Source organism: Pinus tabuliformis, chromosome 8 (assembly GCF_031772625.1).
Source record: "Pinus tabuliformis cultivar Carrire ecotype Pingquan chromosome 8, CPIR1, whole genome shotgun sequence".
NCBI lineage: Eukaryota > Viridiplantae > Streptophyta > Pinopsida > Pinales > Pinaceae > Pinus > Pinus tabuliformis.
Window position 1 is genome coordinate 1,690,043,563 of NC_142294.1, and position 23,369 is coordinate 1,690,066,931.

The 23,369-nt window shown below is 36.5% G+C and overlaps 1 pseudogene; it reads right to left on the reverse strand.

Moving 5' to 3' along the window:
* Window positions 1–1,049: 1,049 nt before the first annotated feature.
* On the reverse strand, window positions 1,050–14,894 carry LOC149242743 (putative receptor-like protein kinase At1g11050 pseudogene; annotated as a pseudogene).
* Window positions 14,895–23,369: the final 8,475 nt, after the last annotated feature.

Below are 23,369 nucleotides of genomic sequence, written 5' to 3' on the forward strand. Positions count from 1 at the left end.
GCCCTCCTCTTGGGCGAATGTTCATATTTTCGAAAATGTTTAAGTGTATGCTTATGAAGAGGCATTGACCCTCTAGCTTCAGTCCGGAGGCCTGAATCATGTCTTTTGTTTTTTTTTAAGAAGCTTGTTAAATTTGAGGGGATTTCACCTCTGATATTTTGAGCCACACTGGCCAACTTTGTAGTTGTAATAGCTACCTTCTGTAAGTCCATTCTTTGTTTTAATTTTGGCACTAAAAGAAGCTTGTTAATGTGTAATAAAATGGTTGATTTTGTATTATCTTGAGTTACACTTCCTGGGTTATGTTCCACAAAGAACATTTTTTAAACTTATGTGATGCTTCCATATGTTACTAGCTTATTGACTATTATTTTCTTTCTGTCCTTCTGGTTATGCTATTCTGCAGAGGGTTTGGTTTAATAAATCATCTCAGTTGCCGGAAAATATACTTATTCTCTATTTCTTGATGCAATTTTAGCTGGAATTATCTCCATTGATATTTGTTGGGTTTGATTACAGTTGGGGTTTGGAAGCTCGTCCACCCAGAAATGGGGTCGAACCATGTTTTTCTTTAAAGAATTTAAACGTGTAATCCCTCTGAGTTTAATTCTGTTACATCGAGCGATAGGGTTTAGGCCTGAGTCCTCACATTCAGGGTCTTGGACTCACCTATGGTTGCATACATTCCTTTGAAAGAAATAGCTTAATTCTCTGTTGTAGAGTCATGACGAGAACCTGGTCTTTAGGAAAATATTTCCCTATTCCACCACAGTCTAACCCTGTTTTTTTTTAATAAGAACATAGTCTAATTTATTTCTGAATCATGTATTCTTCTTATTTTTTTAAGAAGCTTGTTAAATTCGAGGGGATTTCACCTCTGATATTTTGAGCCACCCTCGCAAACTCTATAATTGTAATAGCTACCTTCTGTAAGTCCATTCTCTATTTTAATTTTGAAACTGAAAGACATTTACCGACATATTCAACATCTCCATTGAGCTGAATGAAAGCCAGGAAACGCTATCAGAAAGAAGGATTAACGAACCATTCTAGTCTGTAGTAGGTGGACCCTGTAGCATAAGTGGCACAGGCCTGTCTAGGATTTCAAGAATATCACCCTCCCCCTCTAGCATCTTCACGGCTTCAACCATTCGAGGTCTGAATGCCAGCATAACATGTGAGCACAAAATACCCACCAAAACAAACTTTTACATCACGTCCTCCTCCACGCTCGGGCAGATACTTTGGTCTACTATTTCACTAGTCATGCCATTCTTCACTAGGGCCATTGCCCAATCCGCGATGAGATAATTGGCGGTTGACTGAGTAGTGGTGTCAAGAGCCTTTCTGCCGCTCATAATCTCCAACAATAGAACCCCAAAGCTGTGCACATCACTTCTGTGTGTAAGTTGGTCATAGAGAGCATATTTAGGGAACAAGTAGCCATGTGTCCCTGCTACTTTTGTCGTCAGATGGGATTCTCCTACTTCAATCATAATCCTCGCCAGACCAAAATCAGCCACATGGGCATTCATTTCCTCATCCAGTAAAATGTTATTGCGTTTGATGTCTCTATGATAAACTGCAGGCTCGATGCCATTGTGTAGATAAGCCAGTCCCTTGGAAGTCCCCAGGACAATGTTCATCCGTTGTGGCTAGCTCAAAGAAGGGCATTGGACTTTTCTCCAAAGATAGGCTCATACAAATTTCCATTGGACATGTAATCATATATTAGAAACCATTGGTGCCCTTCCTTCTTGTCACTAGCCACGCAGCAGCCCCTCAAAATGACTAGATTCAGTTGCCTGACGGTGTTGATGATCTCCACTTCGTTGAGGAATTCGGAATCCCCTTCTGGTGTGCGGTTTTTGAATCTATTCATAGCAATCTGATGACCATCGAGAAGCATCCTTTGGTACACCATGGCATTTGCTTACTTCAAACTAGAGCTCTATTGAGGTTTTTGAAAGGCGCTCAAAGTGCCAATCCTTGTCCTCACTGCCAGAGTTGGTATTCCGCGTAAGTTAGCTGCTGGTTAGTTTTCCTGTTTTTGTTTTTCTTTCCTGCAACCATGTTTTAAACTTTCTCCATAGCATACTAAGCTCTTCTATAAGGAAATCTTTGAATACTTAATCTATTTGTGGTGGTTTTCTCGTAGGTACACCTTGCTCTCACTTTTGAGTTTGCTACTAGATGGGAGCAGTGCCTTTGAGGAATAGAGATGACCTAGAGGTTTTCCACCGGGTATGAGGTTTTCTGCCCTGGTTTGTCTTAAAACATGCTGTAGTTTTTTCTTGTTTTCTTCGCGGAAGGAGATGGTTCACCCTTCCTGCATAGTCTAGCCGTCCTCTTGGGCAAATGTTCATATTTTGGAAAATGTTTAAGTGTATGCTTATGAAGAGGCACTGACCCTCTGGCTTCAGTCCGGAGGCCTGAACCATGTCTTTTGTTTTTTTTTTAAGAAGCTTGTTAAATTTGAGGGGATTTCACCTCTGATATTTTGAGCTACACTGGCCAACTTTGTAATTGTAATAGCTACCTTTTGTAAGTCCATTCTCTGTTTTAATTTTGGCACTAAAAGACATTTACACTCTTAAGCTTATTAATGTGTAATAAAATGGTCGATTTTGTATTATCTTGAGTTACTCTTCCTGGGCTATGTTCCACAGAGAACGTTTTCTAAACTTATGTGATGTTGCCCTACGTTGCTAGCTTATCGACAATTATTTTCTTTATGTCCTTCTAGTTATGCTATTCTGTAGAGGGTTTGGTTTGGTAAATCATCTCGATTACCAGACGATATACTTATTCGCTATTTCTTCATGCGCTTTTAGCTGGAATTATCTCCATTGATATTTATTGGGTTCGATTACAGTTGGGGTTTGGAAGCTCGTCCACCCGGAAACGAGGTCCAACCATGTTTTTCTTTAAAGAATTTAAACGAGTAATCCCTCTGAGTTTAATTTTGTTACGTCGAGCGACATGGTTTAGGCCCGAGTCCTCACATTCAGGGTCTTGGACTCGCTTGTGGTTGCGTACATTCCTTTGAAAGAAATAGCATAATTCTCTGTTGCAAATTCATGACCAGAACCTGGTCTTTAGGAAAATATTTCCTTGTTTCACCGCATTCTGACCCTGTTTTTTAAATAAGAATATAGTCTAATTTGTTTCTGAATCATGTCTTTTTTTTTCTAGGAAGCTTGTTAAATTTGAGGGGATTTCACCTATGATAGTTTGAGCCACACTGGCCAACTCTATAATTGTAATAGCTACCTTCTGTAAGTCCATTCTCTCTTTTAATTTTGGCACTATAAGACATTTATGCTCTTAAGCTTGTTAAGGTGTAATAAAATGGTCGATTTTGTATTATCTTGAGTTACTCTTCTTGGGTTATGTCCACATAGAACGTTTTCTAAACTTATGCGATGTTGCCATACATTGTTGGCTTATCGACTATTATTTTCTTTATGTCCTTTTGGTTGTGCTATTCTGTAGAGGGTTTGGTTTCGTAAATCGTCTCAGTTACCAGATAGTATACTTATTCATTATTTCTTGATGTGATTTTAGCTGGAATTATCTCCGTTGATATTTTTTGGGTTTGATTACACTTGGGGTTTTGTTACAGTTGGGGTTTGGAAGCTCTTCCACCCAGAAACGGGGTCGAACCATGTTTTTCTTTAAAGAATTTAAACGAGTAATCCCTTTGAGTTTAATTCTGTTACATCGAGTGATAGGGTTTAAGCCTGATTCCTCACATTCAGGGTCTTGGACTCACCTCTGGTTGTGTACTTTCCTTTGAAAGAAATATCTTAATTCTCTATTGCAGAGTCGTGACCAGAACCTGGTCTTTAGGAAAATATTTCCCTGTTCCACCGCATTCTGACCCTGTTTTTTTAATAAGAATATAGTCTAATTTATTTATGAATGTCGATGAAAGTTCATGTGTAAGGGTTGCACAACTTCCCACAGATTACGTAGTCTCTACTGCAGGGGGATACGTTGACCAACACGAGTCCTCCCACAGACTGTCTGTAGTACACACCCCCAATACTGCATCAACCATGCACCTTAACAAATGTGCAGTTCAGCATAAATATCATAGATACAGTTTCAAATCCGGTAATTGAAAAAAAAACGTGGGGAAAACAAATACGCCGTTACAGAGAAAATGGAAAACACTATATGCATTGCTAAAAGAAAACTCTTATGACTCAAATTTGCCCTGCTGCAATCTATTTTAAGAATTTGTGGCATATCAAGAAAATAGCATACTATATGAACCCAGAACATGTGAAATAGGAGATTAATAAACTGGCATCAAGATGGTATCTTTCAACGCTTCCTCGAATTTTAGTTGCACACGAATAGAGGACGATGATAGGCTGTGGCTTTAGTGACACAAGGACGATGTGGCTAGCCGGTTTCCATTGTTTACAGATGTTATGGAGGAAGAAGGGTTGTGTGCAGCTTTTTCATTAACTGTGAATGCAGCTATGGGCGCTTCAAGCTTTGCCCTAACTGTTAGTCCGGTTGTAAACCATTTTTTGCCAGTCTTTAAAAGAATGTTAGTCGCAAGCAGGGGAGTTGATTTTAAAGGGAACACCTTATGACGTAATTAATAACCCATATGCACTCGTTTCTATCAGACAACAATTTCTGTGGTGGTTTCTCTCATACACAAGTACTATTTGTGAACTTTGAATGTGAAACTACTTTGAAAGAACATTCAAAATGATTTTATTTATTTATTTTTAAATAATTTTTTATATTGTCTCTAGAGACAATAATTTGAATTATGGACATTTATTTTTTTTAAATAATTTTTTATATTGTCTCTAGAGAGACAATTATGGACATTTTTTTTTTTTTTAAATAATTTTTTATATTGTCTCTAGAGAGACAATAGTTTGAATTATGAACATTTATTTTTTTTTAAATAATTTTTTATATTGTCTCTAGAGAGACAATAGTTTGAATTATGAACATTTATTTTTTTTAAATAAATTTTTATATTGTCTCTAGAGAGACAATTATGGACATTTATTTTTCTTTAAATAATTTTTTATATTGTCTCTAGAGAGAAAATAGTTTGAATTATGGACATATTGTCTCTACAGAGACAATATGTTTTTAATCTCAGCTATTGTCTCTAAAAATACAAAAACGTAATTGTCTCTAAAGAGACACAAATGAAGTTGTCTCTAGAGAGACAAATGAAATTGTCTCTAGAGAGAAAAATCAAATTGTCCCTTAATAGACAATAATTATTGTCTTTATAGAGACAATAATAATGTGTTCTATATTGTCTTAATAGAGACAAATTTTTGAAACATTATATTTTGAGACACCCGCTTAGAGACAATATTTAAGACAATACACAAGTTTTTTTTTGTCTTAAGTTAAGACAATTGACTCAAATATTGTCTTAAAACCCCCTACATGTAGTAGTGATGGGAATCCTGATATCTCTTTGAACCAGGAAAATAAGCTGCTTGCTCGTCCCAAATTTCTTCCTCACACCATAGAAAGTAGGGCTACTGAGTATAGCCTCCCAGCTTTTGCACACAGCTTTAAGAGTATCATGTGATTTGTAAGGCATTTTCAGCAAACACTTTCGAACAACATCCTCGGGAATAACCTCCATTAGGACACTTTAAACACACTAATTTGCTGATCGATCGAGTTTACCCAGAGTTTTACCACATATAAAGAAATAAACAAGAAAGTGAACCACGGTAACTCAAAATGGAAAAGTGCAGTTAAATATATAGCGGAGATGTGGAAAACCTAATTTCAAGCCGACAAAAAACGGAGTTCATTATATCCATTCATAAACTACATTAAATGTTATTTATTAGTAATATGAAAAATATATAAATTTTTAGTTCACAATATAAGGAAGCATTTAATATTGGTCAATACTTTTAAATGGCAATGTTTTATGTAACAACAATTATGGCGAGACTCCCCTTGGGGAATAATATATATATATATATATATATATATATATATATATATATATATATATATATATATATATATATATATCTATATATATATATATATATCTATATATATATATATATATATATATATATATATATATATATATATATATATATATATATATATATATATATATCTATAGATATATATATATATACATATACATATAGATATATCTATAGATAGATATAGATATATATTAAAATTTATTTATTTATATTATGAAAAATATATAATTTTCTAATTCATAATATAATGAAGTATTTAATATAAATTTGACATGTAAATACTTTTACATGTCAATGCTTTATGTAAAAGATCATGACCTCCACACGCGATTTTATGGAGGAAAATTATATACATATGTGGGGCATGAAATGGGTTTAGTTAGTTTTGTGATTTAAATTTTTTAGATGAATTAGTATTTCACTTTATTACAACGTATTTTTTTATTATATTTTTAACTCATTCAATGTTAATTTATTATCAACATTTTATATTTAGAGTTTTTAATTTGAGGTTTTGTATTTTATTTATGGCTATTAATGATAATATGATGATGGTAAAATATTAATGATATAAAATGTGAATTTGAGTGCTATTAACTTGAGGTACCCTACAACTTGAGAATCCTTTTTTCGTCTATCCTCCTCATGACAAGTGACTGGTTAGATGCTTTTCTCACCTCAAGCTTGCCATCAAACATATGAATGGAGTGACCTTACTGGTGGATGTGGACCAAGGATAACAAGTTTCTCTTCAAGTCTGGGAGATATAGAACATGATGCAGCAGGAAGTTTGGAAGGCCAAACAATTTAAGCCTAATTGTGCCAAGCCGTGATGGCTTGAGTTTTGATATACTGCTTCATCAACATTGTCAATAAATTCTTCAAAAAAATCTTTTCTATGAGTCATGTGGCAAGTTGCTCCTAAATCATGCAACCAATCATTTTTCCAAGAAGCAAGTGAAGCATTTAATAAGTCTTCATTTACTCCAATATTACATTGTGCCACAACATAATGAGCGGACTCAGGTGCTTTACCTTTGTCTATGTCATTAGTTTCACCTTTGGTTTAGTTTATTTGTTGCTCAATTTTGTCCCAATGTAACTTGCATGTGGAGGCATCACGAGATCCATTTCTTTTGTACCGTACGCAATGAAAATCTGACTTTTCTCCTTGAGAGTGTCTGCCCCCCATACCTCTGAAATATCTTCCTCTTCCTCTTCGACCACCTCTTCCTCTGGAAAAATCTTGGGCAAGCTTCGTTTCTTTATGAGTAAGGCACACACTCTCTTCAGAAGATTCAAGGGCTATCTTCTTTCCAAAATCTTTCTCTCTTTTAGTAAATTTTTTCACAAGAGAGTGAAAGGTAATATCTTTGAGATTTCCATTTGCTTGCAATGACTCAAGATAATTGGAGTAAGTAGGATAAAGTGCCTTGAGAAAAGCTATCAAAGGAATATCTAGTTCAACTTTAGTGACTTTGATATCATGCATTATGGAGTTTACTTCTGATGCAAGAGCGAGAGGGTCATTGTTTTTTAATTCAAGAGTGAAGAGTTTAATAATGAGTTGAACAACTTCAAGTGCAGAATGTGAGTCATAGAGTTCTTTTGGCTTTTGTAAGGCTTCGAAAGCATTTGAAAATGGTGAAATATGTCGACTCACCTCTTCACTTACAGATGTTGCAATTAATGCATAGGCTTTGCTCTTGTTATTTTCCCAAATGGCGAACTCATTGTCTAAGCTACGTTGTCTTATCTCTTTGTCTCATCTCTAACACACACTCCTTTCCACAACTCATTGAAAATGAGGGTATGTTTTATCTTCTGATACCACTCATGATAGTTCTCCTTGTGAGTGAGAACTACTCCCACAATATATATTATTGAATGCATTGTAAAATCTAAGTGCTGTAAAAATACTTCTACTGGAAAAAAATGTGCTTTTGTCAAGAAGAAAAAAAAAGCTTCTGCTGCTAAAAAATAATTGATTCTGGTAGAGGTATTAGAGTGGATATACTTTTAGATCTTTTCGTTATCACTTCTTAACTTGCTATAGAAAGCAAAAATGGAAGAAACCTACTCAATCATCAAAAGCAACCTATTCTTAACCGTAAAATAAATGCATCTAATAGCAACCTAATCTACAAAATGAAATGAAACATACAAATACAAGTAAAGAGGAGCTTGGCTACTTGGATTTGGCCCTAACCCAAGAGCTTTAGCCCTCTGAGGTAACACAGTGCTAACTCAAAAATGATTCCATCTTTATTCCCAAAACAATAACAAGATTACATGAATTGTTAAGATAATAAGCTCAAAGTTGAGCAGAGTTTACATAAGGAAAACTACAACAAAAATCCAACCTTAATGAGGCCTTAGGCCTCTCTACATATACAAGTGAAGCTACCAATATCTTCCTTAAAATCAGGGAGGTTTGGCTCCCAAAACTCGAGATAATCATCAGTCATCCACCACTTGCTCGGCTGCCTTCTAGTGCATGACTTGGCTCTTGTTCTCCAAGCTAAATGAAGGGGAATTTGAAGTGAGGAGTAATAAATGACGGGGATTCCCTCCTATAAGTCCTCTTATTTTTCCACTTCGAGTTATTACTGCCATTTGTCCACTGCATCCTTGACTTTGACCACAAAACTCATCAATAATATGCATTAAACACATATTAGACCACATGGTATCATAACTAACTCAACTCACTCTCTAAGCATAAATATAATCAGAAAATCATACATTAAGCTAAGAGAATCGTTTATTTGACTAGGTTAGGAGGTAAAATGAGCCCATATAATTACCCATTTATGAGGCTCATCACAATGCACCGAGGGCTTCATTGCTACTACACCATATTTGGATCATCACTGTACCTTAGCTAGAAACATCATCATGCTTACTGTGAGTAGTAGAGAGTGTACTTTATGAAAAAAGTGCCAAGACAATGAGGGCAACGATAGATTCAATGTGATGCTTCTGAGACCGAGGCTATATGAAGACAGTAAGGATTCCAAGATTCTTTCTACCACATATATGCATTGACTGCTATGAATTAGGTTCACCGAAATCGTGATTACTTTCTTTCCTGCACTGAGATATTACTTTCCATTTAATACAAGACTGTAATGATTACTGTTGCTCCTTATTATGTCGAGATTGTAATTATTACTACTACTCCTTATTATGTCGAGACTGTAATAGTGTTCGATCACCGAGATACGCATTTATATGCCTAGATCAAAACTACAAGGATATATGTGAGGGCTTTACAGTCACTATCACAGCTTATTGTGCCACTTGAAGTTATTGTTGTCCCATATGAAATTACGGTGATCTGAGAACTGCACCTTACAGTCATGCAAAGGGTCTCATAGATATGTCAAGATCCTGTCCCCACATGGAGTTGCAGACTTGGCCGAGATTCCTCCTTCCTACTCCGTATACCTGAGATCATGACTGCACCTAAAACCCGAACGAGGTGCAGTCAAACCCTACTATGGATCTGCTCCTATATGTGAAATTTCATAGGCATGCAAGATTTTTTCTTCATGTATTTTTGCTGACCCTAGATGGGTATTTATAGCGGTTATGTCCATATATGCAAGACGACATAAAATCATGAACTGTTATGACTATTTTATTGAGTTGATGTTACTTCCATTTCTTTAATTTAATTCATTTTCGAGCCGAAATGAGGATCTTCATTATTCTGTTTCCAGACTTCAATGTTCTTGTATTTGGAGAAGTGTTCTTGCATTTGGGGATTGCTCTTGGTCTTGGAGGGCTATTACATTCAGTCGAAGATTTGTATACATCTGAATGACAGAGAATGCAAGTTCTGTGTCACTTAAATAGAATGTGAGTTGAAGATTTGAAATCATTTTTTATTTGAAATGGCTTCAAGAATGCAAGGATATCCATATGATATATGGGTTATCTTGCACGGAATAAAGGGGATTGACATAATCTTTATAGGGAAGGGAATTCATGAATAGGTCTCCTTTAAGCTCATGAGAAGGAACTCTTAAAAGTCCTCTCATCTCTATGTAGCAAGAAAGGATATAAATAAGAGATATATACAAATTAGAGAAGGAAATCTCCGACATGAAGTAGAGAAGAAATATATTCATGAGATCTCATTTGGGAGATCTAAGAAAGATGATACGAAAATAATCATCTACATTCTTAATAATAAAGATGTGAGGTGTCCTCGGGATATGGAAATTTCCTTCTGTAACAATTTGAGGTCTCTATGCTAGGTAGAGAAAGAAAACTTGAAAGGACCCAAATATGCGTGGAAAGGAAAGGGAAGGTTGACAAGGAAAAAAAATACTATATTTCCAGATGGGTGAAGGAGGCTAAAGAAAGGATCAAGGAAAAGGGAGTAATAGATCTCCATTATGAATGAGATGGTGTCCCTCTCAAAAGGATCCTATTAGAAGTCCTTGCATATATGATCATGGTAAGAAGATGCATTGTGGCATCATGGAAACAAGATATCCTATGAATCATGGACAACATAGCTCTTGGGAATCTCGTTTAATATCAAAGGAAAGGAAGAAGTCATCTAGGTCAAAGGTAACATTTTCCAAATAGGAACATTCTAGATGCTAAAGAGTCTCTGATAGAAACGTCAACGGAGGATCCCCTAGTCTGGAAAGGCAACAATAGTTTCATTAGGATTTCCAACTTACGGAAATCATGAGACAAAGGACTGATGACATGATGAAGACGATCAAGGGATTGAAAATCCATTCAATCAAGAAAGTTGTTGAAAGATACCTGAAGGAGAAATGAGGTATGTATAATTGTATTTTTATTTTCATTTGATATTGTAATGTCATGATATATGGTTGCAGATAAAATGGATCAAGCATGATCAAAAGGGAAAGGATCTCCTCCTCTGAAAGGGTGCAGAAAGACATAAGTCTAACTAGATGAAATCAACATAATATGCCCTCATATGAATTATAAGGTAGTTGACTACAACGGAAGAACTCTAAGATCTCTTGTGAATGAAAGATATTAGGATGGAAGAGATCGTGAAGTATGCAACATTGATGAAGGAAATCAACGTCCAAAAGATCAGGAAGACTTGACCGAGAAACCTCTTGGAAACATGTGAAGACTTTGGTGGAATTTTGAAAGGATGAGGACACTTGACAACATATATCATTGGAAGATGTGTCAACATCTATGCAGGATGATTGATACCTACAAGAATATGTCACTTGAAGAAGGCCATCATGAAAAGGTAATATGTAATTTGTTTTTGGTATATGACCTCTTGGAAAAATTATAGGTATGTGTGCAGGATTAAGAAAAGGAGAGCAATTCTAGGTATGTGTAACTTGTGATCCAGAGCAATCACTGTTGGAGGAAAGTGAAGATAGATGAGGTTATGAAGGAAGCCCCAGATGTAAAGCCAAGAAGGATACTTTCCGTGAAAGAACGAATGACATGATGGGGGAGAGTTATGGATGACTGAACCATACATATGAAGAAAGTGATGACATCAAAGTCTTGAATCGTCAGTCAACTAGAAGACCCTATAAAGCACTGATGATAGAGTCCCAGGGTAAGAGGGAGCTCTGGGAAGTTCCTACGAGAAAAGGAACTTGTGCAAGTTTCCGAGGAAAGATAAACTTGGAACTCTTCCCTGGTTAAGAGGGAGAGTTATACAGGACATTCTTGTCTTTAGTTTAGAAGAAATACCGGAGGATTGTGTAATCATCTGGCATCCAACACTCTTTGAGGATGTGGTAGGTAATCCAAGGCAAGAGTGAGTAAGAGGGCCAATATTCGTGAGGGTTGGGAACCCATGATGAGAATAGTCCTTGTAGGGCATACTCGGAGGACACCCAGGTGGGTATGACCCTAAGAGAAATAATGATGATGTGTGTCTATCAGTCATTGGTCTAACCAACATTGTGCTCTAATATAAGTGAGAGAGGGAGTTGTTAGTCAAGGCCTTGCTAAATGGAAACAATGTTGGTTGAAATGATGCTATAACAGATGGATTGCAAATATGATTCTTCTTATGAGAAATTCTTCAAATTGAGAATGACCAAGTACCATTATGAATACCTCCCTAGTTAAGAGGGAGTGTTGAAGAAAGTGTAACTAGGTTTGATCTTCATATTGACATGATGTTTGTATTTGTAATAAAAGGAAATAAATTATATTTGTAATATTGCCACATGGGTTTCATGAGTAAGAAGTGTCACTAGGTGAAATACTTGTTCTTTATGTCTTTAAGATTTATTTATGTGTATAGAAACTCTTCATGACTTTATGTAAATATAATCAAGTCCACAAAGGTGTGTAGAAGCCCTCCAACAACCAAGCATAATCCTCCAAAGAAGTCTGCTAGTGAAATCAAGAAGAAGATATTCATGTTGGCTGCAATATCAAATTAATTAAGAAAATGAAAGTCATTTTGGGTCAAGAAAGAGTCATGACGGCTCACAAAATCATGTTAGCTTGCATATATGGGCAAACTATTATAAATTCCCAGGAGAGGGTCACCAAGAAGAACATAAGAAATTTTGCATTTTTGTCTCTCTAAATTTTTGGGTGAAGGAACGGAAATCAAGAAGGCATAGAGAATGCAATCAAGGAAGAAGATCTCACTCTCAAATCTTGCATGGAGAAGAAATTCTGCACTAGGGTCTGACTGCACCTCAGCTAGGGTATTAGGTGTGGTCATGACAAGAAATTGGAGGTATAACGTGGACACAAAACTGATCAATGTATTGGGCTAAATACTCTCGGCATATCTATGAATAAATACATGGATTGATGAAGAAGGGACCTCATGATAGTAGATCTCGTATAGATGAAGAGGACTCTGTATTTATTTTAGTCTCATCTTCATGGAGATCATGCTATCTCAATCTCGACATACGTATATATGTATATCACATTCTCGACATAACAAGGAGCGACAACATCACTCACAGTCTCGGCTTACATAAAGAGTAAGGATCTTGGGGCAAGAGTATAATCACAATCTCAGTGGACCTATTCCATGACAATGAATGTATGTGATGAAGGAACCTTAGAATCCTGATTGTCCTCATATAGTCTTAGTCTCACTATATAATGTATGCTCTCTATTGCTCACAGTCAACATGATGATGATTCCAGCTAAGGTTCAATGATGATTCAAGAATCATGTAGCATTAATGAATCCCTTGATAAATTTATCAAGGGAGAAAATTAATATCACAATCAAATGAAGCAGATAAACAATGCAATTTTTTTTTAGAAACTAAATATTTATTACATTTTAGCCAAAAAAATAATAAAGGAGATAAAAAACACAAAGCTTGATTCGCCTGGTTTGGGAGGTTGGATTTGCATGCAATTTCTTGATTTCCTGGGTTGGAGGTTGGATTTAGCTGCAATCGCCCCAAATTCCTGGTTTGCAAATTGAGGGCATGGTTGAATTTAGGGGATTCTCCTACATAAGTTATATAGTCTCCATTCGTGCAGCTCATGACTCATTTTTTAACAAGAGACTCAATCTCAATTCGTGTAGGTCGTTATTCGTTTTCAAGAAAGAGACTTAGTCTCCATTAGTGCAGGTCATGACTAGTTTTTGAGCAAGAGACTCAGTCTCCACTTGTGTAGGTCGTGACACATTTTCAATTTTCAAGGAAGAGACTTTAGTTTAAATATAATATATCATAGCAGAGTAGCGTAGTCGTGAGTTTTACACAGGTCGTGAGTCGTTTTCAAGCAAGAGACTTTGGTTTTTAGATAATATATCGGATAAAAGAAGCTCCAAGGAGAAAATAAAGGAAATCCATATAAACCTCACCCCTATATTCAATCAAATTCATCTGCATTGTTGTGTTATGCTCTGCAAGTGCTCTTAGCGATAAAACTCCTTTAGTAGGAAGGTGGTTTATTTTATCTGTAATTCACACCCAATACTTCGTTGAAGGGGTATCAATAATTTCATGAGAATTTCATTGTTATATCTCACTGAAGCATATAAATTTACATGCAGAGAGAACTCTAAGAGGTGTGAAAATGATTGTTACTCCTAGTATTTTTATAGTGGATGGGAACTTTATGGTGTTGGGGCAATGTATTTTGTCCAAAATTCATGGAAAATCACCTTAACCCCTGCATTAGGTGTGGAAATCGTTAAAAATCCATTTTTGGGAGCCATGCCAGATGAGAGCAATAGTCATCATATTTTTCCTATATGGAAACTCAAGTGAGTTATACAAATCTTGCCTTTAGGATACGCCACTGTCTACCGCATGTTAAAAAGAAGCCAATATCATGGGGAATGGGAAGAGTAGATACAACACTCCAAGTGTCCTTCCCCACATCATACTTCTCCACCTGTTTGTGTTCTGTGAACACGTACAACTCCCCCCCACCGGAAGAAGAAGAAATGACACAACTTCTCCACAGTTCTCCCCTGAAATGTGCCATTCTCCACGTTCCCTCACTCGGATCAAAAACTTCTGCACTTTTCCCTTCCTCATCTAACACCATGAACTTACCTTCCACCAATCCACCACGGCTTCCCTGCCCTTGCGCTTCGATCATAGGACGCAATATTTCCCACTTGTCTTTCTCCAAGTCATATGCTTTTGCAGAGGCAAGAGGGTTGACACTCTCGTCGATCCCGCCAGCCACGTAGACAAGTCCGTTGGAAAAAGAGGAAGAGCACGCAAAGAATGCTCGAGGTGTGGGCATGTCAGCTCCACGACGCCACCTCACACACTCAAAGTCGTAAATATAAACACTCTTCATCAAAGTTGCTGATTGGAATCCGCCTATGAGAAGTAGCTTGCGATTCACAGCAACGCACTGACAGCATATTGGTATTTTCAGTATTGGGGGGATCATCGATTGGAGGTAGCCTTTCCGAAGTGCCCTTCACTGGGTCATATACCATTACTACAAGTAGGACGGGAATCCTGATATCTCTTTGAACCAGGAAAATAAGCTACTCGCTCGTACCAAATTTCTTCCTGTCACCATAGAAAGTACGGCTACTGAGTATAGCCTCCCAGCTTTTACACACAACTTTCAGAGTATCATGTGATTTAAAAGGCATTTTCAGCAAACACTTTCGAACAACATCCTCTGGAATAACCTCCATTAGCAGACTTTAAACACACTAATTTTCTGATCGATCGAGTTTACCCAGAGTTTTACCACATATAAGAAATAAACAAGAAAGTGAACCACGGTAACTCAAAACGGAAAAGTGCAGTTAAATATATAGTGGATATGTGGAAAACCTAATTTCAAGCTGACAAGAAACAGAGTTCGTTATATCCATTCATAAACTACATTAAATGTTATTTATTAGTAACATGAAAAATATATAAATTTTTAATTCACAATATAAGGAAGCATTTAATATTAGTCAATACTTTTAAATGGCAATGTTTTATGTAAAAACAACTATGTTCGGAATCTCCTTGGGGAATTATATATATATATATATATAAATTTATTTATTTAAATTATGAAAAATATATAATTTTTTAATTCATAATATAATGAAGTATTTAATATAAATTTGACATGTCAATACTTTTACATGTCAATGTTTTATGTAAAAGATCATGACCTCCACATGAGTTTTTATGGAGGAAAATCATATACATATGTGGGGCATGAAATGGGTTTAGTTGGTTTTGCAATTTAAAGTTTTTAAATGAATTAAGTATTTCATTTTATTACAACATATTTTTTATTATATTTTTAACTCATTCAATTATAATTTATTATCAACTTTTTATATTTAGAGTTTTTAATTTGAGGTTTTGTATTTTATTTATGGCTCTTAATTATAATATGATGATGGTAAAATATTAATAATATAAAATGTGAATTTGAGTTCTATAAAATTGAGGTACCCTACAACTTGAGAAGCCTTTTTTCTTCTATCCTCCTCATGAAAAGTGAGTGGTTAGATGCTTTTCTCACCTCAAGCTTGCCATCAAATATATGAATGGAGTGGCCTTGCTGGCGGATGTGGACTAAGGATAGCAAGTTTCTCTTCAGCTCTGGGAGATACAGAACATGATGCAGCAGGAAGTCTAGAAGGCCAAGAAATTTAACCCTAATTATGCCAAGCCGTGATGGCTTGAGTTTTGATATACTGCTCCATCAACATTGTCAGTAAATTCTTCAAAAAAATCTTTTCTATGAGTCATGTGGCAAGTTGCTCCTAAATCAAGCAACCAATCATTTTTCCAAGAAGCAAGTGAAGCATTAAATAAGTCTTTATTTACTCCAATATTACATTGTGTCACAACATAATGAGCGGATTTAGGTGCTTTACCTTTGTCTATGTCATTAGTTTTACCTTTGGTTTGGTTTCTTTGCTGCTTAATTTTGTCCCAAGGTAACTTGCATGTGGAGGCATCATGAGATCCATTTCTTTTGCAGTGTATGCAATGCAAATCTGACTTTTGTTCTTGAGAGTGTCTGCCCCCCATACCTCTGAAATATCTTCCTCTTCCTCTTAGACCACCTCTTCCTCTGGAAAAATCTTGGGCAAGATTCTTTTCTTTATGAGCAAGGCACACAGTCTCTTCAGAAGATTCAAGGGTTGTCTTCTTTCCAAAATCTTTCTCTCTTTCGGTAAATTTTTTCACAAGAGAGTGAAAGGTAATATCTTTGAGATTTCCATTTGCTTGCAATCACTCAAGATAATTGGAGTAAGTAGGATAAAGTGCCTCGAGAAAAGCTACCAGAGGAATATCCAGTTCAACGTTACTGACTTTGATATCATGCATTATGGATTTTACTTCTCATGCAAGAACAAGAGGATCATTGTTTTGTAATTCAAGAGTGAAGAGTTTAATCATGAGTTGAAAAACTTCAAGTGTAGAATGTGAGTCATAGAGTTCTTTTGGATTTTGTAAGGCTTCAAAAGCATTTGAAAATGGAAAAATATGTCGACTCACCTCTTCACTTATAGATGTTGCAATTAATCCATAGGCTTTGCTCTTGTTATTTTCCCAAATGGCGAACTCCTTGTCTGAGCTAGGCTATTCTAGCTCTTTCTCTTCGTCTCCAACACACACTCTGTTGGCATTATGATACATATGTTGTACTTTATGGCAACCCACTCATCTCAGATAATAAATTATAGTTCACGCACTTATATGCAAAGAAAATTTTATTTCATGTAGAGAAAAGTTCACGCACTTTTATGCAGAGAAAAGTTTATTTCATGTAGTGAAAAGTTCACGCACTTTTATGAGAAAAGTTTATTTCATGTAGAGAAAAATTTCACGCACATTCATGCAAGGAAAAGTGCGTATATGTTGGAGAACTTACCTTTGGTCCATGGTAGTTAGTCCTTGGTATTTGAACCTATGAGGAAAAGCGCGTATATGTTGGAGAACTTACCTTTGCTCCATGGTAGTTAGTCCTTGGTATTTGAACCTATGAGGAAAAGCATGTATATGTTGGAGAACTTACCTTTGGTCCATGGTAGTTAGTCCTTGGTATTTGAACCTATGGTTTTGGACCATGGTACCTCGTCAAAAGTGTTGATCTCACGCAATTTCATGGTTGGTTCATGGTATTAGTCCGACAATTTTTGATCCTATGGTTTTGGCCCGTGGTATTGCATCCAAACGTGTTGATCTCACGCACTTTCATGGTTGGTTCACGGTATTAGTCCAACAGTTTTTTGATCCTATGGTTTTGGCACGTGGTATTGTGAAAGGCCTAAGACTATAAAAGAGGAAGGAGATCATTTTGCAAAGCATCTTCTGAATTATCGAATATCTGATAAAGTGATAGATGTGGAATATTGTGATTGGGTTTTGGTGCATATCTGGATCTGAATGAAGAAGGAACCTGAGCATAAGGAGAAGGATAAGTTCTATTGATGGGTCAAAATCTTAAGGCTGGAATAGTGGTATCTCTATATGATTTTGATCTATGATATGTGGCATATGCTTGATCTTTAAATCTAATAATCTGGGTTTGAATTATTGATGCATGTTTTATTTTACACATGTTATGATCTGGATATGTCTGATGTAACAACTGCAAAGTTATAAGGAAATATTTGCAGATCTGTATGCGGGTTGGCTTTGGTGAAATCAGAGATTGATGATGAAAGTGTAGTTGATGGGTTTTTGATGTTCTTGGATCCAGTTTGAAAATTTATGAAAAGTGGTCCTTGAAAGAAAAGAAGTAGGGGGTTGTAGCTCCCTTCCAGGAGAGACTGGAAAATGAGAGAGAGTTGTAGCTCTCTGCAGGTTGCAGCCTGGGTACTGGTAAAGGATTGCACCAGTACAAAACCATTGTAAAAGGAGTTTCTAATTTGAAAGAAGATAGAGACATATTGCAGCAGGTGGTTTTCACCCACATTGGGTTTCCACCTTACATCTGGTGTTCTTTGGTGTGACTGTTTGTTTTCTTTATTCATGCTCATTATTTTATGGTACTGACATGCAACAATAATTCAAAGTATAAATAATGAAGATTTATTAAAAGAACTTGATAATACTGATTCACCCCCCCCCCTTCTCAGTATTATTTCCAACAATTGGTATCAGAGCAGGTTCTTCAGAGAAGCTTGATCGCTTGAAGGAAGATCACTCATCATGAGCAACTACGAGAGGGAAGCATCAATCAGGCCACCATTTTTTGATGGGACAAACTTCAATTATTGGAAGGTAAGAGTTACTGCCTATCTTCAATCTCTTGGTACAAAAGTTTGGGATATCATAGATACAGGCTACACTTTTCCTTTAGCTACTCCTACAGATTCGGCTGAGAAGAAGAAATATGAAACAAATGCTAAAGCAGTCAATACTCTGCTAGGATTTTTATCTCAAACAGAATTCGTAAAGGTTATGCAATATAAATCCACAAAGGAAATATGGGACAAGATTGTCTTGAGCTACGAAGGAGATGAACAGGTAAAGCGTGCTAAACTTCAAACCCTCAGGATTCAGTATGAGAATCTCAGAATGTATAATGATGAAAGTGTGGCTAACTATTTCCTTCAGGTAGACAAGATTGTTAGTTGCATGAAAAACTTGGGTGAAGAAATAAATGAGGCTATTGTGGTTGAAAAAGTTCTAAGATCATTGTCCCACAAGTTTGAATCTAAAGTGTCTACAATAGAAGAAAAGGAAAATTTACGAATTCTTACTATGTCTCAGCTACACGGAATTCTAACTGCTTATGAAATGAGAAAGGGAGGTCCATCAGATAGAAGAGAAGCTACTTTCAAGGCTTCAGGCAAAGGAGACTATTATGAAGCAAGCCACGTGCCAGAAGAAGAAGAAGAAGAATCAAATTTTGTCAGAAATCTTCAAAGGGGTACTGGAAGGTTCAGAGGTAAGTTACCTTTTAAATGCTTTTCTTGTGGAAGAGTAGGTCATTATGCTGCGAAATGTCCTCATAAGGATAAAGGAAAGGAACCTGCTAGATGGAACAAGAAACAGATTGCAAATAAGAAAAGCTACTACACTCATGAAGATAGTGATGGTCTATCAAATAGTGATGAAGATGAACGAGGTAATGACTATAAACTTTTAATGGCATTTGAAGATGATGATTACATGGATGCTATAGTGTGGATAGCTTTTGTGAAGAAATCTCTAGACTCAAGACATGTATAGAAGAAAAGAATAGGATCATTGATACTTTACAACTTCAAATTGATGAAAAAGAAAAATATCTTGAAAAGTTAGAAGGTGAAATTGTTGGTCTTAGAAAAGAGATTGAGAAAACAAAGGATATTAATCTTAAGTTTGTCAAAGGATCTGAAACTCTGGATGAGATCATCAATGTACAACGTTCTCCTCTAAACAAGACAGGTCTGGGCTATAATGGAGAAACTTCTCAAGCATCCACGTCAAAGAGTTATCTTGATGCAGCAAGAAGGAATGAGCAAAAGCACAATGGAGATCACCAGGTAAAGCAGGGACCAATTACAAGCAAAGACTATCAGGCAAATCAGGGGCAATCCATCTTAAGGATGAACAAAAGCTACAACCAGCCACAGGTAAAATCCTCTCAATTTGCTTCAAGAATGAATGACAGTATAAATTACAATCGTTTGGCTGGAAGATTTGATAACCGCAGAAGTTTCTTCAATGGACAATGCTTTTCTTGCGATAATTTTGGTCACAAAGCAGCTCAATGTGTTGCATATAAAACGATCCTGACTAGAGAAGCTCAAAAACAAAGAAGTATGACCGGGATTACAAAAAGGACCTATAACAACTTTTCGGTTCTTGAAAATTAAGTTGAATGTTCTATTTGCAATAATTTTGGTCATGAAGATTCTGAATGCAGGAGCAGGTTTCAGCAAACAAAGGAACAAGCCTCAAGCACCAAAACATGGAGAATAAAGGAACCACAAACAGAAAGATGTGGGATAGCATTTTATGCAGAGGGATAGGAAAATCTATGGTACACTGACAGTGGATGTTCGAAGCATATGACAGGTGATAAAGAAAAACTTGAATCATATTCTGCTCTAGAAAAAGGAAAGAAAGTTTCTTTTGGAAATGATACTCCTGCAACTATAAAAGTAAAAGGCGTTGCTCAGTTAAAAGAAAAGGTCAAAGCTGGAAATGTTTTGTATGTTGATGGATTGAAGCATAATCTTCTAAGTGTCAGCCAGATGTGTGATAAAAGAACCGAGGTGATATTCAGATCAAATGGATGTCTTGTTCGTGATCTTGATACAGGTAAAACAGTGATCAAAGGTAAAAGAACTCCAAATAATCTATACATATTTGAAGGAGGACAACAAAAATGCTATCTGAGCAAGGATGATGAGCACTGGTTATGGCACTGGAGGTTGGGGCATCTAAGCTTTTCACAAATAAGGAAAGCATTCAAATTTCAGGCAGTTCGTGATCTTCCAGATATCAAAGTTACAGAAAACACCATATGCTAATCATGTCAGTTTGGAAAGCAAACCAGAACTACCTTTCCGGAGAAGGAAGGATCAGCTAGCATGCCTCTTGAGCTAGTACATACAAATACATGTGGTCCATTCAGGAAAAGGACACCTCGAGGAGATGAATACTTGATATTATTCATTGACGATTTCTCCAGGTTTGTCTGGTTAGGACTTATGAAGCACAAATATGAAGCATTCGAAAAATTCAAATCCTTTAAACCCTTGGTTGAAAAGGAATCAGGATACAAAATTAAGTGCCTTAGATCCGACAGAGGTGGGGAGTTTACCTCAAATGAATTTTTCGATTTCTGTGAAGAACATGGGATAAGAAGAGAATTCTCTACAGCTAGAACTCCTCAGCAAAATGGAGTGGTGGAAAGAATGAACAGAACTGTCCAACAAATGGCTCGTGGTATGCTTGATGAGTCTAGAACTCCCGCAACTTTCTGAGGTGAAGTAGCACATGTTGCGGTTATTATTCTCAACAAAACAAATGTCCGGGTGAACAAAACTCAAACCCCTCATGAGCTCTGGTATGGTGAGACTCCTTCGGTAAAGCACTTCAAAATCTTTGGGAGGAAATGCTATATTAAAAATACTGATGAGCAACTTGGCAAACTTGAACCTAGAGCAGATGAAGGCATTCTTCTTAGTTATTCTCCACACAGCAAAGCATACAAATGCTACAATAAAAGACTTGGAAGAATTGTTGACAGCATTGATGTACTGGTTGATGAGAAGGGATACATTCCTAGGCAAGTAAATCCTGAAGATATCGAAGAAGATGAAGGCCACCCTCAAAGATAGAATGATGAAGAAGAAGAACCTCAAGAAGAACCAGAGGAGCAGATAAGGATAGAAGAGAAGACTCCATCCAGATATGTTGAGAAGAATCATCCAGAATCTCAGATTTTGGGACAAAAAGAAGCAGGTGTACAAACAAGAAGAAAATTTGTAGAAGCTTCAAGCTATTTGGCATTACTCTCGTCCACTCAACCACAAAATGTGAAAGATGCATGCAAAGATGAATGTTGGTCAAAGCAATGGATGAAGAACTTGAGCAGATCGAAAAGAACAACACTTGGGAGCTGGTTCCTAGACCGAAGGATAAGAACGTTATAGGGACAAAATGGGTCTTCAAAAATAAATTGAATGAAAATGGAGAAGTAATTGGAAAGAAGGCTAGACTTGTTTGTAAAGGTTATGCGCAATAAGAAGGAATAGATTTTGAAGAAACCTTTGCTCCTGTTGCAAGACTTGAGGCCATCCGAATGTTCCTTGCTCTCTCAAGCTTTCAAAACTTTAAAGTATTTCAAATGGACGTGAAATCAGCCTTTCTGAATGGAGACTTGGAAGAAGAAGTATACATTGAGCAGCTAGATTGTTTCATTCTTGGAAATGATCCAAATCTTGTATGCAGATTGAAAAAGGCTCTCTATGGTCTCAAACAAGCTCCAAGGGCTTGGTACTATCGTTTGGACAAATATCTTCATCAACAAGGTTTTTCAAAAGGATCAGCAGACAACAATCTTTATATAAAAGTTGAAAATGACAAATTTCTAATACTTGTTGTGTATGTAGATGACATTATCTTTGGCAGCAATGAAGAAGCTATGAGTCAAAGATTTGCCTTGGTGATGCAGAAAGAATTCGAAATGTCCTTGCTGGGAGAATTGACATATTTTCTTGGTTTTCAAATCCAACAAAAGTAAGGAGGGATCTTTTTGTCTCAAACAAAGTATCTCAAGAAGATTTTGAAGAAATATGGCATGGAAGATGCAAAACCAGTATGTACACCCATGGTCACAGGATGTAGCCTCAGTGCAAATGATGAATCAGCAGCAGTGAATCAACCAACCTACAAATCTATGATTGGAAGTCTACTTTATTTGACAGGTACCCGACCAGACATCATGCATGCAGTGGGAATAGTTGGAAGATTTCAAGCAAATCTGAAGGAAACTCATCTTCAGGCAGTGAAGAGAATCTTTAAATATCTTCAAGGGACTCAAAATTATGGCTTATGGTATCCTAGAGATACAGATCTCACACTTCATGCTTATACAGATGCAGATTGGGCAGGAAGCGTGGATGACAGGAAGAGCACAAGTGGTGGTGTGTTCTTGATGGGCTCCAGATTGGTATCTTGGTTCAGCAAGAAACAGAGTTCGATTGCCTTGTCTACAGCTGAAGAAGAATATGTTGCTGCTGCATCTTGCTGCACTCAACTCCTTTGGATGATGCAGACCTCACAGGACTTTCAAATCACTTGTACACCACCTATTTCCATCTTATGTGATAACACAAGTGCAATCAGCATTCCAAAGAACCCAATCATGCATTCAAAGACCAAGCACATACCGATCAAGTATCATTTTCTCCGGGAACAAGTACTTGAACAAAAGGTTAAGTTGGAG